The following is a 16,769-nucleotide window of genomic DNA, read 5'->3' as shown; positions in this document are numbered from 1 at the left end:
GAAGCTTTTAAAATCTATTCATTTTCTTTGTCAGAGTACAAAGGAATAAGTTTCATTAGAGAACTTTCATACATATGCTTTTATTGATTTATCTTATGGCCTGTGTGTAATGGGAGTATCCATCATTGTCTAGGTGATTACCAAGTTTACTCCGTTGCATGAACAAACAACTGGATGAACAGGAGAGACAGAAGACCAAGTCTTGTCGTAAACCAAATTAATAACGTTATACATTTGGGATGTGAGAAGCATGAGACTGGAAGTCAGTTAAACAAAATGTTGGTATGGATATTTAATAGGGCCTTCGTGTCCTTTCTTTTCCAGTACTGGACCTGTCTAGATGACACCAATGTGCTTTCATGCTATTTCTCCTAACAGAGTCTTGTGGGAACAAGAAGAGACTATCTCAGGGAGTCCCTCTCTCTGTCTCTCTCTCTGTGTCTCTGTCTCTCTTTCTCTCTGTTTGTATGGGGGGGGTGTATGGGTGGGGGGGTGAGTGTGAATTGGGGTGGATGCTAATGGCATGTTGTGTAATGTGTTTTTATGTATGTAGCTGTACATATGTCTGGGTATATGTTCATGTGTGTGCAAGTACAGACCACATGTTAAAGCTGTGTGTCATTTCAGGATTACACTATGTTTACTGAAGCAGTGTTTGGCTTGTCTAGCTAGCGAGCTTATGCATGGGATTCCCCATCTCCATCTGTCCAGAGTATAGGTGAGCAGGCACAAGCACTCTCAATTAGGTTACTAGAGATCTGAACTCTTTTTTTTATTAGATATTTTCTTCATTTACATTTCAAATACAATCCCAAAGGTCCCCTATACCCTCCCCCAAACTGCTTCCCTAACCACCCACTCCCACTTCTTGGCCCTGGCATTCCCCGGTACTGGGGCATATAAAGTTTGCAAGAACAAGGGGCCTCTCTTCCTAATGATGGCCGACTAGGCCATCTTCTGCTACATATGCAGCTAAAGACACAAGATCTGGGGGTACTGGTTAGTTCATATTGTTGTTCCACCTATAGGGTTGCAGACACCTTCAGCTCCTTGGTTGCTTTCTCTAGCTTCTCCATTGGGGGCCCTGTGTTCCATCCAATAGTTGACTGTGAGCATCCATTCCTGTATTTGCCAGGCACTGGCATAGCCTCACAAGAGACAGCTATATCAGGGTCCTTTCAATAAAATCTTGCTGGTGTATGCAATAGTGTCTGCATTTGTTGGCTGATTATGGGAAGGATCCCCAATTGGGGCAGTCTCTGAATGGTCGGTCCTTTTGTCTTAGCTCCAAACTTTGTCCCTGTAACTACTTCCATGGGTATTTTGTTCCCTCTTCTAGGGAGGATTGAAGTATCCACACAATGGTCTTCCTTCTTCTTGATTTTCTTGTGTTTTGCAAATTGTATCTTGGATATTCTAAGTTTCTGGGTTAATGTCCACTTATCAGTGAGTGCATATCAAGTGAGTTCTTTTGTGATTAGGTTACCTCACTCAGGATGATATCCTCCAGATCCATCCATTTGCCTAAGAATTTCATAAATTCATTGTTTTTAATAGCTGAGTAGTACTCCATTGTATAAATGTATCACATTTTCTGTATCCATTCCTCTGATAAGGGACATCTGGGTTCTTTCCATCTTCTGGCTATTATAAATAAGGCTGCTATGAACATAGTGGAGCATGTGTCCTTATTACCAGTTGGAACATTTTTTGGGTATATGCCCAGGAGAGGTATTGCTGGATCTTCCAGTAGTATAATGTTCAATTTTCTCAGGAACCTCCAGACTGATTTCCAGAGTGGTTGTACAAGCTTGCAATCCAACCAGGAATGGAGGAGTGTTCCTCTTTCTCCACATCCTCGCCAGCAACTGATGTCACTTGAATTTTTGATCTTAGCCATTCTGAATGGTGTGAGGTTTGTTTTGATTTGCATTTCCCTGGTGATTAAAGATGTAGAACATTTTTTCAGGTGCTTCTCAGCCCTTCTGTATTCCTCATTTGAAAATTCTTTGTTTAGCTCTGTACCCCATTTTTAATGGGATAATTTGAATTGCTGGAGTCCAGCTTCTTGAGCTCTTTGTATATATTGAATATTAGTCCCCTATCAGATTTAGAATTGGTAAATATCCTTTCCTACTCTGTTGGTGGCCTTTTTGCCTTATTGACAGTATCTTTTGCCTTACAGAAGCTTTGCAATTTTACGAGGTCCCATTTGTCAATTCTCGATCTTACAGCACAAGCCATTGCTGTTCTGTTCAGGATTTTTTCCCCTGTGCCCATATCTTCCAGGCTTTCCCCACTTTCTCCTCTATAAATTTCAGTGTCTCTGGTTTTATGTGGAGTTCTTTGATCCACTTAGACTTGACCATAGTACAAGGAGATAAGAATGGAACAATTCACATTTTTCTATATGATAACTAAAAGTTGTGGAAGCACCATTTGTTGAAAATGCTGTCTTTTTTTACAATGAATGGTTTTAGCTCCCTTGTCAAAGATCAAGTAACCATAGATGTGTGGGATCATTTCTGGGTCTTCAATTCTATTCTATTGATCTACCTGTCTGTCACTGTACCAGTAGCATGCAGTTTTTATCACAATTGCTCTGTAGTACAGCTTGAGGTCAGGCATGGTGATCCCCCAGAGGTTCTTTTATCCTTGAGAAGAGTTTTTGCTATCCTAGGTTTTTTGTTATTCCAGATGAATTTACAAATTGCCTTTCTAACTCAGTGAAGAATTGAGTTGGAATTTTGATGGGGATTGCATTGAATCTGTAGATTGCTTTTGGCAGGATAGCCATTTTGACTATATTAATCCTGCCAATCCATGAGCATGGGAGATCTTTCCATCTTCTGAGGTTTTCTTCAATTTCTTTCTTCAGAGACTTGAAGCTCTTATCATACAGGACATTAAATTCCTTAGTTAGAGTCACTCCAAGGTATTTTATATTATTTGTGACTATTGTGAAGAGTGTTCTTTCCCTAATTTCTTTCTCATCCTGTTTATCCTTTGTGTAGAGAAAGGCCACTGATTTGGTTGAGTTAATTTTATATCCAGCTACTGCACTGAAGCTGTTTATCAGGTTTAGGAGTTCTCTGATGGAATTTTTAGGGTCACTTATATATACTATCATATCTGCAAATAGTGATATTTTGACTTCTTTCTTTCTTTCTAGTTTGTATCCCCTTGATCGCCTTTTGTTGTCAAATTGCTCTGATTAGGAATTCAAGTACTATATTGAATAGGTAGGGGAAAAGTTTGCAGCCTTGTCTAGTCCCTGATTTTACTGGGATTGCTTCCAGCTTCTCTCCATTTAGTTTGATGTTGGCTACTGGTTTGCTGTATATTTCTTTTATTAGGTTTAGGTTTGGGCCTTGAATTCCTGATCTTTCCAAGATGAAGGAGTGTTGGATTTTGTCAAATGCTTTCTCAGCATCTAATGAGATAATCATGTGAGTTTTGTCTTTGGGTTTTTTTTTATATATATATAGTGGATTACGTTGATGGATTTCCGTATATTGAACCATCCCTGAATCCCTGGGGTACTTGGCCAAGATAGATGATCATTTTGATGTGTTTTTGGATTCGGTTAGCCAGGATTTTATTGAGCATTTTTGCATTGATAGTCATAAGGGAAATTGGTCTGAAGTTTTCTTTCTTTGTTAGATCTTTGTGTGGTGTGGGTATCAGAATAATTGTGGCTTCATAGAATGAATTGTGCAGAGTACCTTCTGTTTCTATTTTGTGGAATAGTTTGAGGAGAGTTAGAATTAGGTCTTCTTTGAAGGTCTGATAAAATTCTGCATAAAACAGATCTGGTCCTGAGCTTTTTTGGTTGGGAGACTATTAATTACTGCTTCGATTTCTTTAGAGGTTATGGGACTGTTTAGATCATTAATCTGATCCTGATTTAACTTTGTACCTGGTATCTTTCTAGAAAGTTGTCCATTTCAACTCAGGTTTTCTAGTTTTGTTGTGTATAACATTTTGAAGTAGGATCTGATGATGTTTTGGATTTCCTCAGGTTCTGTTTTATGTCTCCTTTTTCATTTCTGATTTTTTTAATTAGGATACTGTCCCTGTGCCCTCTAGTTAGTCTGGCTAAGGGTTTATCTATCTTGTGGATTTTCTCAAAGAACCAGCTCTTGGTTTGGTTGATTCTTTGAATAGTTCTTTTTGTTTCCACTTGGTTGGTTTCAGCCCTGATTTTGATTATTTCCTGCAATCTATTCCTCTTGGGCGAATTTGCTTCCTCTCGTTCCAGAGCTTCTAGGTGTGCTGTCAGGCTGGTAATGTATGCTCTCTCTACTTTCTTTCTGGAGGCATTCAGGGCTATGAGTTTTCCTCATAGGACTGCCTTCATTATGTCCCATAAGTTTGCATATGTTGTGGCTTCATTTTCATTAAACTCTAAAAAGTCTTTAATTTCTTTCTTTTTTCTTCCTTGACCAAGGTATCATTGAGTAGAGTGTTGTTCAGTTTCCACATGAATGTTGGCTTTCTATTACTTATGCTGTCATTGAAGATCAGCCTTAGTCCATGGTAATCTGATAGGATGCACGGTATAATTTCAATATTTGTATCTGTTGAGGCCTGTTTTGTAACCGATTATATGGGCAAATTTTAGAGGAGGTACCATGAGGTGCTGAGTAGAAGGTATATCCTTTTTTTTTTTTTAGGATAAAATGTTCTGTAGATATCTGTTAGATCCATTTGTTTCATAACTTCTGTTAGTTTCTATGTGTCTCTATTTAATTTCTGTTTCTAGGAACTGTCCATTGATGAGAGTGGGGTGTTGATGTCTCCCACTATTCTTGTGTGAGGTGCAATGTGTGCTTTGAGCTTTACTAAAGTTTCTTTAATGAATGTGTCTGCCCTTGCACTTGCAGCATAGATATTCAGGATTGAGAGTTCATCCTGGTATATTTTACCTTATTGGATATGAAGTGCCCCTCCTTGTCTTTTTTGATATCTTTGGGTTCGAAGTCAATTTTATTCTATATTAGAATGGCTACTCCAACTTGTTTCTTTGCACCATTTGTTTGGAAAACTGTTTTCCAGCCTTTTACTCTGAGCTAGTGTCTGTCTTTTTCCCTGACGTGGGTTTCTTGTAAACAGCAAAATGTTGGGTCCTGTTTGTATAGCCAGTCTGTTAGTCTATGTCTTTTTATTGGGGAATTGAGTCCATTGATGTTAAGAAAAATTAAAGAAAAGTAACTGTTGCTTCCTGTTATTTTTGTTGTTAAAGTGGGAATTCTGTTCTTGTGACTGTCTTCTCTTAGGTTTGTTGAAGGATTACTTTCCTGCTTTTTCTAGGGTGTAGTTTCCATCCTTGTGTTGGTGTTTACCCTTTATTATCCTTTGAAGGGCTGGATTCGTGGAAAGATATTATGTGAATTTGGTTTTATCATGGAATACTTTGGTTTCTCCATCTATGGTAATTGAGAGTTTTGCTGGGTATAGTAGCCTGCGCTGGCATTTGTTTTCTCTCAGGGTCTGTATAACATCTGTCCAGGATCTTCTGGCTTTCATAGTCTCTGGTGAAAAGTCTAGTGTAATTTTGATAGGCCTGCCTTTATATGTTACTTGACCTTTTCCCTTACTGCTTTTAGTATTCTATCTTTATTTAGTGCATTTGTTTTTCTGATTATTATGTGTCGGAAGGAATTTCTTTTCTGGTCCAGTCTATTTGGAGTTCTGTAGGCTTCTTGTATATTCATGGGCATGTCTTTCTTTCGGTTTCTGAAGTTTTCTTCTATAATTTTGTTGAAGATATTTGCCGGCCCTTTAAGTTGAAAATCTTCATTCTCATCTACTACTATTATCCGTAGGTTTGGTCTTCTCATTGTGTCATGGATTTCCTAGATGTTTTAAGTTAGGATCTTTTTGCATTTTGTATTTTCTTTGATTGTCGTGCCAATGTTCTCTATGGAATCTTCTGCACCTGAGAGTCTCTCTTCCATCTCTTGTATTCTGTTGCTGATGCTCGCATCTATGGTTCCAGATTTCTTTCCTAGGGTTTCTATCTCCAGCATTGCCTCACTTTGGGTTTTCTTTATAGTGTCTACTTCCCTTTTTAGGTCTTGGATGGTTTTATTCAATTCCATCACCTGTTTTCTCGTGTTTTCCTGCAATTCTTTAAGGGATTTTTCTACTTCCTCTTTAAGGTCTTCTACCTGTGTAGCAGTGTTCTCCTGTATTTCTTTAAGTGAGTTATTAAAGTCCTTCTTGATGTCCTCTACCATCATCATGAGATATGCTTTTAAATCCTGGTCTAGCTTTTCAGGTGTGTTGGGGTGCCCAGGACTGGGTGGGGTGGGAGTGCTGTGTTCTGATGATGGTGTGTGGTCTTGGTTTCTGTTAGTAAGGTTCATACATTTGCCTTTCGCCATCTGGTAATCTCTGGAGTTAGTTGTTGTAGTTGTCTCTGGTTAGATCTTGTTCCTCAGGTGTTTATGTTAGCCTCTATCAGCCGAGATGGGAGACTAGCTCTCTCCTGAGTTTCAGTGTTCAGAGTACTCTCTGCACGTAAGCTCTCCTTTTGCAGGGAAGGTGCCAGATATCTGGTGTTCGAACCTGCCTCCAGGCAGAAGTTGTGATCCACTCACAGAGGTCTTAAGATCCCTTGGAGGGAACCTGTGTATACCTTGCTGGTGTCAACAGACTCCATGCCCAAAGTACCCGGTGCTGGCGCGGACCGGAAGGGACTTGTACCCCTGACCAGGCCGGGTTTTCTGCTTCCCTAATTAATGCAGTCTCAGGTCCCGTACGATTGGATTGGAACAGCAGCTGTGTTCCACTCACCGGAGGTTTTTAAGATCCCGTGGAGGGTCTTGTGGGTAGCTTGAGGGTGTCAGCAGACTCTGAGCCCAAGCTACCCTGGTGCTGGCGTGGACCAGAAGGGGCTTGTGCCCCTGATCAGGCTGGGTTTTTTGCTTCCCTAATTAATGCAGTCTCAGGTCCCGCATGATTGGATTGGAGCAGCAGCTGTGTTCCACTCACCAGAGGTCTTAAGATCCCGTGGCGGGTCTTGTGGGTAGCTTATGAGTGACAGCAGACTCCGCACCCAAACTACCCCAGTACTGGCGGGGACTGGAAGGAGGATGTATTTTCATTTTTATTGGTTATGTTATTTATTTACATTTCAAATGTTATCCCCTTTCCTGGTTTCCTTTCCTCCCTGCTTCTTTGAGGGAGTTCTCCTACCCATCCACCCATTCCTGCCTCCCTGCCCTAGCATTCCCCTACACTGGGGTATAGAGCCTTCATATGTCCAAGGGCCTATGGGGAGGATTTTTAAGGAAGAGTTTATTGATAGAATGAAAGTTATTGAGTGAGCCCAGCAGATGCTTGAAACAGTTAGAAAGCTACTGAAATTTAATTGATTAAAAACAATGATAAAGTCTCAAATGAAAGTTTTCACAATGGGGAAATGGGTAAACACTTAGAAGGTGGATTGATTGAGCCTACATAGCAAAATTTATTTGTTAGGAATGTATAGAATAAAAAGTGACTTTGGATTTCTATTCTGGGTTACTGGGTAGGTTAATCTAGGAGGAAGAACAAGAGTCAGTCAAGATTATCAAGTCTGTTGTGACACTTAAGCCAAACTCAAAAGAAAGTTTGGTTTGGTTTGGTTTGGTTTGACTGTTTTCTTGAGACAAGGCCTCATTATATAAACAAGTCTAGCTTGAAATTTGCTACGTAGTCTAAACTACTGAGGAGTTTATAATTCTCCTGCCCTATCCTCCTGAATGCACAGATTACAGGTATGCATATTATGGGAATGCCTCAAGTACTGGCATTCTGACCAAAGAACATAAATCTCGTATTCAAGAAATCTGACATCTGCCTGTGGTGTGACTGATTTTAGGCACTTTCTTACTGTGCACATAACATTCTGATTCATCTTTAAAATGAGAATAGATGATCTCCAAATGTCACCCAACACTAATAATGGGCATGGACAGACCAAGTACTGTTTTTTGTGGTCTGAAGTAGATTATACCAGAGAACAGCAGAGGGCGTCCTTATATAAAAGGTAGACTGGGAATTTAAGGAGCAGTTGGAAGGAATACCATTTTCAGAATTTAATGAGCCTTTACAATTATTTTGTTTGTTTCTATGCTGTTTTTAATAAACACAATAAATTTACATTTGGTATTTTGAGACATTGTTTGTTGATAATTGTGTGATATGAAACAGACCTAGATCATCCCACTTTGCAGTTGAAAAAAAACAAGTTAGGAGAAGTTAGCTATTAGTCTAGGCTCATGAAGCAGGTTCAACGCAGGTCACTTCATGGACACTAAATAAGTAAGAGCAATTATGGGAGCATAGTGGTGCACTGGAACAAGCCCCTAAGGTGAAACTGAGCGTCCACATTCCTAATGTCTCAAAATGCAGTCTACTGGACTGCAAGGTTTGCATGCAGAAACCTGGAAACAGTGACCACAAGACCATATTACAACAGGCCTTTGGCTACTATATACTATAAAGGTTTGAGGCTGTTAGAAATCATACTGGCCCTGTTGATGATCCCCAGATGTAGCTGAGGCTAAGAGTTAGCTAGAAGTGTCATATGTAACAGCTGTGTGAGAATGGAACTATCAAGCAGTGAAAAGACATGGAGACCCACTTGCCTCTGGGGGTATGCCCTGGAGGGGATTGGTGTAGGAAGCTGGTTCCTTCTCTTGAAGATCTCTTAGGAAAAGAAGATCCTAGCTCAGCTAGAATGGACCTCTTTTCAGAAATGAGGAAAGAGAGATTACCGTGGAAGACAAATGGCAGGCAATTCTGATCTCTCTCTGGTTTTAAAAAAAGAAAATAAATAGGAAACTACTTTTTAAGGGAAGTGATATATAGAAAATAAAACTCAGGAGGAAGAGGGACAAAAAATTGCAAGGATTTTTTGTTGTTGTTTGGCCTTTTTGTTGTTGTTGTTCTTTGTTAATTTTTGGAGAGTTCACAAGTTAAGTAGATTTCAAAGATGTTTTACCAAATCAAATTAGTCTCTTGAGTACTGACAGGCAGATGTCATTATCTGTAGAGTAAAATGTCTAATAAGAGGCTAATAACACTAAAAATTGTTATTTCAGAATGGCCCTTAAGAAAACTGAATTTACAGCCGGGCGTGGTGGCGCACGCCTTTAATCCCAGCACTCGGGAGGCAGAGGCAGGCGGATTTCTGAGTTCGAGGCCAGCCTGGTCTACAAAGTGAGTGCCAGGACAGCCAGGGCTACACAGAGAAACCCTGTCTCGAAAAACCAAAAAAAAAAAAAAAAAAAGAAAACTGAATTTTCTTTGAAAGCTCGTCTTACACAAACTGAAAAATGAACCTCTAGATCCTGCCCATAAAACAAAACAAACAAACAGAACAAAGCAGAACATGATGTTCTCATGATACTGAAACAAAACTGATGCAGATGAAATTAGCTGGGGTCTACTTTTTCTACAGTTGGGTTTCTATAATGAAGAAATGGGTCTTTAAAGGCATCTGTGAACATGATATGTGTGTAAGTATGTGTATAGTGCTCAGTGAGGCCAGAAGGTAGCAATGGATCCGGGAAACTGGAGTTACAGGTGCTTGTGAGCTGCCTGTGTGGGACTTAGGAACTGAACTTGGGTCCCATGCAAGAGTAACAAGCCATCTCAACCACTGAAAATTTTCCCTAGGCTTGACAATCTTATATCTTATGTTCTCTATATGATTGTTATATATGAATGGATAGCCATAACTTGATTTGGGAATTTGACAGTTCAATATATCATCATCCAACAACCTCTGTCCCAACACCTGGAATAAATGGGACCCGTGGGATCCAGGGACTCATGAACCCCACCTAGCCAGTGGCACAGGTTCATTCCAGTCTAGGTCAGTGCCCTGAGCAGACCTTGAGCAAGAACTCTGCAACCAGTCCCACAACACCCAAAGGAAGCACCATTTCTGGGTGCTCTAACAAACTTAGGATCATAAGATCAGATGTGCCCTGAGCAGACCTTGGGTGCTAACTCTGAAGCCAGTCACACAACAACCAGATGAAGCTCCACTCCCAGTGGCACTAACATGCCCAGAATCACAGGATCACATGATCACAGGAGCTTGGCCACACCAGGATCTCAATGTCCCAGAGGCAGCTTGACTCCAAGGATCTCTGACACACCTAAAATCTCAGGATTACAGGATGCCAGAATCACGAGATCATAGAGACAGCTGGTCTCAGAGGAGTTCTGACTAAACCAGGATCACTGGAAGGACAGGCTCCAGTTAGATATAGCAAGGGCAGGTAGCACTAGAGGTAACCAGATGGTGGGAGGCAAGCATAAGAACATAAGCAACAGAAACCAAGGTTACTTGGCATCATCAAAACCCAATTTTCCCACCATAGCAAGTCCTGGATCCACCATCACAATGAAAAAGCAAGATCCAGATCTAAAATCACTTCTCATGATGATGATAGATGACTTTAAGAAGGACATAAATAATTCCCTTAAAGACATACAGGAGAACACAGGTAAACAGCTAGAAGCCCTCAAAAAGCAAACACAAAAATCCATTAAAGAATTACAGGAAAACACAATCAAACAGGAGAAGGAAATGAACAAAACCATCCACCATCTAAAAATGGCAATAGAAACAATAAAGAAATCACAAAGGCATTTCTAACCCTGGAGTTAGAAACTCGAGGAAAGAGATCAGGAGTCATAGATGCAAACATCACCAACAGAATACAAGAGATAAAAGAGAGAATCTCAGGTGCAGAACATACCATAGAAAACATTAACACAACAGTCAAAGAAAATTAAAAAAGCAAAACGTTCCTAACCCAAAACATCTAGAAAATCCAGGACACAATGAAAAGATGAAACCTAAGGATAATAGGTATAGAAGAGAATGAAGATTCTCAACTTAAAGGGCCAGTAAATATTTCAACAAAATTATAAAAGAAAACTTCCCTTACCTAAAGAAAGAGATGCCCATGAACATACAAGAAGCCTACAGAACCCCACATAGACTTGACCAGAAAAGAAATTCCTCCTGTCACATAATAATCAAAACACCAAATGCACTAAACAAAGAAAGAATTTTAAAAGCAGTAAGGGAAAAAGGTCAAGTAACATATAAAGGCAGACATATCAGAATTACACCAGACTTCTCGCCAGAGACTATGAAAGCTAGAAGATCCTAGGTAGATGTCATACAGACCCTAAGAGAACAAAAATGCCAGCACAGGCTACTATACCCAGCAACACTCTCAATTACCATAGATGGAGAAACCAATATATTCCATGACAAAACCAAATTTACACAATATCTTTCCACAAATCCAGCCCTACAAAAGATAATAGATGAAAGACATCAACACAAGGAGGGAAATTACACCCTAGAAAAGGCAAGAAAGTAATCTTTCAACAAACCCAAAAGAAGATAGCCACACAAACATAATTCTACCTCAAACAACAAAAATAACAGGAAGTAACTATGACTTTCCCTTAATATCTCTTAACATCAATGGACTCAATTTCCCAATAAAAAGACATAGACTAACAGACTGGCTACACAAACAGGACTCAACATTTTGCTGCTTACAGGAAACCCATCTCAGGGAAAAAGACACACACTACCTCAGAGTGAAAGGCTGGAAAACAATTCTCCAAGCAAATGGTCCCAAGAAACAAGCTGGAGTAGCTATTCTAATATCTAATAAAATGGACTTTCAACCAAAAGTTATCCAAAAAGACAAGGAAGGACACTTCATACTCATCAAAGGAAAAATCTACCAAGATGAACTCTCAGTTCTGAACATTGATGCTCCAAATGCAAGGGCACCCACATTCATTAAAAAAAAAAAAAAAAAAAAAAACAACTTTACTAAGGCTCAAAGCACACATCACACCCCACACAATAATAGTAGGAGACTTCAACACCCCACTCTCAGCAATAGACAGATCATGAAAACACAAACTAAAGAGAGACACAGGGAAACTAACAGAAGTTAAGAACCAAAAGGATCTAGCACATATTTATAGAACATTTCATCCTAAAGCAAAAAAATATACCTTCCCAGGTGGGGCAGTCTCTAGATGGTCATTCCTTCAGTCTCTGCTCTGAACTTTGTCTCCGTAACTCCTTCCATGGGTATTTTGTTCCCCCTTCTAAGAAGGATCAAACTATCCACACTTTTGTATTCCTTCTTCTCTAGTTTCATGTGTTTTGCAAATTGTATCTTGGGTATTCTGAGCTTCTGGGCTAATATCCACTTAACAGTGAGTGTATATCATGTGTGTTCTTTTTTGATTGGGTTACCTCACTTAGGATGATATCCATCCCATAAACAATCATGAAACCCAGACACTATTGCAGATGCCAACAGATTTTGCTGACAGGAGCCTGATATAGCTGTCTCCAGAGAGGCTTTGCCAGTGCCTGGCAAATACAGAAGTGGATGCTCACAATCATCCATTGGACAGAAAACAGGGTCCCCAATGAAGGAGCTATAGAAAGTACCCAAGGAGCTGAAGGGGTTTGCAACTCCATAGGAGGACCAACAATATGACCTAACCAGTACCCCCAGATATCCCTGGGACCAATCAAAGAAAACACATGGTGGGACTCATGGCTTTGGCTGCATATGTACCTGAGAATGGCCTAGTCAATCGTTATTGGAAGGAGAGGCCCTTGGTCCTGTGAAGGTTCTATGTCACAGTAAACAGGAATGCCAGGCCCAGGAAGCAGGAGTGGGTGGGTTGGGGAGCAGGGGGAGGGAGAGGGATAGGGGATAGGGGATTTTCAGAGGGGATACTAAGAAAGGGAATAACATTTGAAATGTAAATAAAGAAAATATCTAATAAAAAAGAAAAAAAGAATATACCTTCTTCTCAGCACCTCATGGTACCTTCTCTAAAACTGACCATATAATCAGTCACAAAACAAGCCTCAACAGATACAAGATTGAAATAATCCCATGCATCCTATCAGATCACCACAGACTAAGGCTGGTCTTTAATAACAACATAAATAATAGAAAGCCAACATACACATGGAAGCTGAACAACACTCTACTCAATGTTAACTTGGTCAATGAAGAAATTAAAGACTTTTTAGAGTTTAATGAAAATGAAGCCACAACATACCCAAACTTGTGGCACACAATGAAAGCAGTGCTAAGAGGAAAACTCAGCTCTGATGCCTCTAAAAAGAAACTGGAGAGAGCTTACACTAGCAGCTTAACAGCACACCTAAAAGCTCTAGAGAAAAAAGAAAAAAAAATACACACAAGAGGAGTAGAGTGCAAGAAATAATCAAACTCAGGGCTGAAATCAACCAAGTAGAAGCAAAAAGAACTATACAAAGAATCAACCAAACCGGGAGCTGGTTCTTTGAGAAAATCAACAAGATTGATAAACCCTTACCCAGACTAACCAGAGGGCACAGAGACAGTAACCAAATCAATAAAATCAAAAATGAAAAGAGAGATATAACAATGGAAACCATGGAAATTCAAAAAATCATCAGATCCTACTACCAAAGCTTATATTCAATAAAATTGGAAAATCCGGATGAAGTGGCAATTTTCTAGACAGATACCAGGTGCCAAAGTTAAACAGGATCAGATAAACCATCTAAACAGTCCCATAACCCCTAAAGAAATAGATGCAGTCATTAACAGTCTCCCCCCCCCCAAAAAAAAAGCCCAGGACCAGATGAGTTTAGAGGAGAATTCTATCAGACCTTCAAAGAAGACCTAATGCCAATACTCTTCAAACTTTTTCACAGAATAGAAACAGAAGGAACACTACCCAATTCATTCTATGAAGCCACAGTTATGCTGCATATTTTACCTTGGAGATGGAATGGTTTCTGTCTAATCAGGAACTTGTCACAATTTCCTTTCATAGAGGACTTCATAAGAGATTTTTTTTCTATTTCTATCATGTTTAATGTTCCAAATAGATTTTAAAATCTGGTTGAGTGCATATTACTTTTAGCTTCAGAAGATATCATGTATATTTAAGAGGCATTTAACTATTATAAATTATTTTGATTACTTAAAAATGTTAATACTTGGTTGTATATTTTAAAATAATTTTTTAAATATATATAATTCTTCCACTTTAAACATACATTACAGTATTGAATTTCATTCTTGGAACTAGAAAACAGGAGGTTGTGAGTCTGGCTTGAGTTCTGGGAACTGATCTTTAGTCCTCTGGAGAAACAGCAAGCATGCTTAACTGCCCAGCTACCTCTTCATTTCATAACTATAAGATAGTATTAAACAACAGTAGATATTTGAATCTGTTTTAAATCCTTGTGAGAGGGAACTAATTAAAATAACTGAAGAACAAAGACAAAAAGGAAAAGGAGTGGCTAACTTTAAGCAAGCGACAGTTTCCCTGTTATCACATTAGGATTCAGGGGAAAGAAGACTTGCAGACAAAGACATACTTGTATATGGGTTTTTCTTAATGACTCCATGGGAGACCTAGCCTGTGATGGAAAGAAGATGAGAGTTAGGCAGAAAGGAACAAACACTAGAAGAGTGTAGGGAATGAGAGAAACAGTTATGAAGACAGGACCCATCAAAAGGTACTTCTCTTTCAAGGATTCAATTGAAACTTTACATCTTATATATAAGATGTGACTGCTAATATGATTATCTCCAGAAGGCTTAAGAGCCCTGGGGCAGGAGCAGAGGTAGCAGGTAAGGTAAAATGATCTGAAGTTCTATGAGAAGTTAGGTAACTGATCTGTGGCGTGAGTCAATTATTTTTATTTGTTTGCCCATTTACCATTGAGGTAAATTTACCATTGAGGTTAAAAAAAAAAAAAAGACTATCTAGCACAGGTTGACTTTGAATTCACTAATTAGTCTCAAATTCAAGGTCTTCTTGCCTCGAATTCCTGGATGTTAGGATTACAGATGGAAAACAACAAACCTGCAATAAGACAAAAAGACCACCAACAGATTGGGAAAGGATCTTTACCTATCCCAAATCGGATAGGGGACTAATAACCAATATATATATAAAGAACTCAAGAAGGTGGACTCCATAAAATCAAATAACCCCATTAAAAATGGGGCTCAGAACTGAACAAAGAATTCTCACCTGAGAAATACGGAATGGCAGAGAAGCACCTGAACAAATGTTAAACATCCTTAATCATCAGGGAAATGCAAATCAAAACAACCCTGAGATTCCACCTCACACCAGTCAGAATGGCTAAGATCAAAAATTCAGGTGACAGCAGATGCTGGTGAGGATGTGGAGAAAGAGGAACACTCCTTCATTGTTGGTGGGATTGCAAGCTTGTACAACCACTCTGGAAATCAGTCTGGCGGTTCCTCAGAAAATTGGACATAGTACTACCGGAGGATCCAGCAATACCTCTCCTGGGCATATATCCAGAAGATGTCCCAACCGGTAAGAAGGACACATGCTCCACTATGTTCATACCAGCCTTATTTATAATAGCCAGAAGCTGGAAAGAACCCAGATGCCCCTCAACAGAGGAATGGATACAGAAATTATGGTACATTTATACAATGGAGTACTACTCAGCTATTAAAAGGAATGAATTTATGAAATTCCTAGCCAAATGGATGGACCTGGAGGGCATCATCTTGAGTAAGGTAACACAATCACAAAGGAACTCACACAATATGTATTCACTAATAAGTGGATATTAGCCCAAAACTTAGGATACCCAAGATACAAGATACAATTTGCTAAACGCATGAAACTCAAGAAGAATGAAGACCAAAGTGTGGACACTATGCCCCTTCTTAGAATTGGGAACAAAACACCCAGGGAAGGAGTTACAGAGACAAAGTTTGGAGCTGTGATGAAAGGATGGACCATCTAGAAACTGCCATATCCAGGGATCCATCCCATAATCAGCTTCCAAATGCTGACACCATTGCATACACTAGCAAGATTTTGCTGAAAGGACCCAGATATAGCTGTCTCTTGTGAGACTATGCCGGGGCCTAGCAAACACAGAAGTGGATGCTCACAGTCAGCTATTGGATGGATCACAGGGCTCCCAATGGAGAAACTAGAGAAAGTACCCAAGGAGTTAAAGGGATATGCAACCCTATAGGGGGAACAACATGATGAACTAACCAGTACCCCGGAGCTCTTGTCTCTAGCTGCATATGTATCGAAAGATGGCCTAGTCGGCCATCAATGGAAAGAGAGGCCCATTGGACTTGCAAACTTTATATGCCCCAGTACAGGGGAACGCCAGGGCCAAAAAGGGGGAGTGGGTAGGTAGGGGAGTGGGGGGGTGGGTATGGGGGACTCTTGGTATAGCATTGGAAATGTAAATGAGGAAAATACCTAATAAAAAATTTTAAAAAACAACAAACCTGGCCCTTAGATTCTTATTATGCATAATAAATTGTGAACTGTTAACTGACAAAGAAGGAACTGATAACTTCTAAGTGTCTACCATTCTCAATGTAAACCTCACAACCATCTTGGAATCCAGATTGAATCATCTTGTCTTGATTATCATAAGGCTCATAAAGGTTAAGAAACTTTCATAGACCACATCTTCTTCTACTTCCTTAGGCATGTGAAAGCAGATGGAATATTGATGGGACAAAGTGCACACTGGGGCATGATTAACTTTTTGACATTATTCTGAGTCTCCACACATACTGCCTGTTTGGTGTTCCTCTGGGAAATAACAGTGAGGAAGCCAATCAGCAAGCCTCTTCCTGCCCGGAAGAAGGGAATGCATTCATTTATAATTCTGTCTTTTA

This window comes from Mus caroli, unplaced genomic scaffold (genome assembly GCF_978045245.1).
Source record: "Mus caroli unplaced genomic scaffold, Mus_caroli_1 scaffold_5, whole genome shotgun sequence".
NCBI classification, from domain to species: Eukaryota; Metazoa; Chordata; class Mammalia; order Rodentia; family Muridae; genus Mus; species Mus caroli.
Note: the sequence above shows the minus strand (reverse complement) of the source record.